This window comes from Penaeus japonicus, unplaced genomic scaffold (genome assembly GCF_977035675.1).
Source record: "Penaeus japonicus unplaced genomic scaffold, GWHDUDI00000001_assembly GWHDUDI00000004, whole genome shotgun sequence".
NCBI lineage: Eukaryota > Metazoa > Arthropoda > Malacostraca > Decapoda > Penaeidae > Penaeus > Penaeus japonicus.
Window position 1 is genome coordinate 18,044,140 of NW_028234406.1, and position 2,500 is coordinate 18,046,639.

A 2,500-nucleotide genomic window follows, 5' to 3' on the forward strand; every position below is an offset into this window, starting at 1 on the left:
ACTGCGGCAACTGCGTTATAGTCTCTATGTATTGGTTGACACAATGGTCACACGAGTGGTATGCCACTGGAGTGTTATGACGGTAACTGTGGTCGCATAGTCCTTCTTATGGCAACTATGGCGACTAGGACGATAGGCTGACTCCTCGATCCAGCAAAGTCGCGTGACATCGATACGTGCGAGGAAAACTGAATGAAGAGGAATACAAGCAGAACAAGCGCTAAATGGCAGGGAGAGAAAGATAATAAAGGATTGGAGAGAACAAGGGTTGCCATGGTCGCGAAATACCAGCGAAAGGGCGATAGGCCACCAACACACTGAGTAATATTCAAGACTGTCACTTTTATCCTTTGGTAGAAAACGTGAGAGCTGAGGTCTTAAGATACTCGTGCTGATTGCTTTAATGAGAAAATCTCCCTTAGTTTACCTAACGGCGGAAGAAGGAGTGATAAAAAGCTACCTCTGTAGGAAGTATGCCAAGTACACACAAACGAACGAATGCAAGAATGACGCGATAAATAATGAACAAACAAACCACATTTAAACGCACGCACGTACACACAAACATAAATACAAACAAGCAAATACAAACAAACAAACAAACAAACACACACACACACACACACACAAACGGTTATTCTTACCTAATGTATATTTAAACATTGATTCATGAAACATCATAGAAAATATCATATAAACAAATAAATAAAAAAACGTCCACTCATATACGATCTTGCTTGCTCAATTATTATTGTTTTTTTTATTCACACGTTCTCTGCATCTCTCATTCATCATCGGTCACCCTGACTCACTCACTCACGCGTCCATCCGTCTATTCGCCCGTCTACTCACCCGGGCTTGTGAAAACCTTGCAACTTTAGTCAAAACGCCTCTAACCTTTTTTCCGCGGACAAGTTGCCGGCACTGTCTGCATATATGCATAAGGAGACATGTTAGAGCTTGGCCGATAAAGTTCAAGTTCGGCTCGGAAGTGTCGTTTCTTCCTTCTACCCCCCATGAATCTATCAAGCCACCCCCATCAACACACCCTTTATCGCTCCTCTCCCCGTCTTCCAATCCCCTTTAACACCCAAACTTCCTCCCTCTATCCATTTCTCCAACCTTCAAGAGTACATGTTCCTTGACAGGAGTCTGACAGGTCGCGTCTTTGACGTGACTGCAGTCAAGAATTTTGGCTAATGCACACCGTCCGTGTTAGCCACAGCTGATCTCTCACTCGCTAAAATAAACATCTGCCAAATCCGGTGTCCTTTCGAGTACCATGCGTTGCACTCAACACAACAACGCCCTTAACTTCTCTTAGCACGGCAGCAATTCACCTTATATTTGGACACACTGGCGACACATAATCCGAGTTTCTCGTCGTGTTCTGGTCCTTCCGAAACCAACAAGACAGGAAAAATGGGAGCGATAGAACGCTTTCCTCCCCCTTATTGATTACCGCATCGTCGCTGCCTGTCACTCACTTACCTCGAACACGTTATACAGCTTCCGTGTCACCATTCACATCTCTGACAACACCCTCTTCGTCTACAGCGCAAAGAAATGCACTGAATTCGACACAGAGGTCCGGGTCCTCCCAAAAGAGCGCACAGGAGAGCGCCTTGAAAGCAGCGGCAGCAGACAGTAGAACCGCGCCAGTTCGGGTTGGACCGGTACCGTCGGCAGAGCCATCTGTTGGCAGGCCCGGCAACCTCCCGCTTCTAGAGCGGATTCACATTTGCGCGACGGGAGGCATTCTGTCATTATTTTCCCTTCCCTTATTCTCTTCCCTTTTCCGTGTGATGGAAATATGTGAACTTATTGTGAATTCTTTTACGGAATAATCAAGTTGATTACAATCAAGTAGGGAGAATCAGGTATGGAAATAATCCGATGAGTTTTCAAATTTGTTATCGCTCTTATCTTTCATTATTTCATCAGAAATACAGATGTCATTTCATCACACAAGCTTAATATTCTGATAGTATGGGCTTAGCTCATAATGACTCATAGCTCATTGAGCTATGACTCAAACGATGTGACTGTCAGATTATGTAATAGAGTATTTGTATAGCTAAGTAGTGTATACATCTGCATTAATGTTTGAATCAGTTATACTCTTAATTGAATACACCATATCTTTATATTATCAACATAACTAGGTCAGCAGTGAAGCAATTTTACATCGATTGACTAGATATCCTTTTATTATACACAGTATATAAGATTCATCAGTTATAAACTTATTTATATTTTTTATCTGTCTAAATATCAATGTAATTATAATCCCCAATATCTTTAGATTAATGATTTCGCCAGCCAGTTTTACTTTTTTTTCTTTTGCATTTGTGTGTTTATATGTATATCTTGCCATTTGTTCCTTAATATGATTATCTCGTGTTCATCTTACTATTGATTTATTAATTATCATCATCTGCTGCATCCATCTCATTATCATTTAGGACACACTTAAACTTCGAGACTTAATTTTTTTTTT

General features: G+C 41.4%; 1 protein-coding gene across 2 annotated transcripts in view; it reads right to left on the reverse strand.

Annotated features, from left to right (window-relative positions):
• LOC122256672 (putative fatty acyl-CoA reductase CG5065) overlaps nt 1–1,859 on the reverse strand; it is a 48,982-nt gene extending 47,123 nt beyond the window's left edge. Inside the window, exon 1 of one of the 2 annotated variants that reach the window (XM_086536140.1) lies at nt 1,492–1,859. The gene's annotated coding sequence lies outside the window, so the exon portion shown is untranslated. The remainder of the gene's footprint in view (nt 1–1,491) is intronic. The other variant, XM_043021516.2, reaches the window with a different exon arrangement.
• Nucleotides 1,860–2,500: the final 641 nt, after the last annotated feature.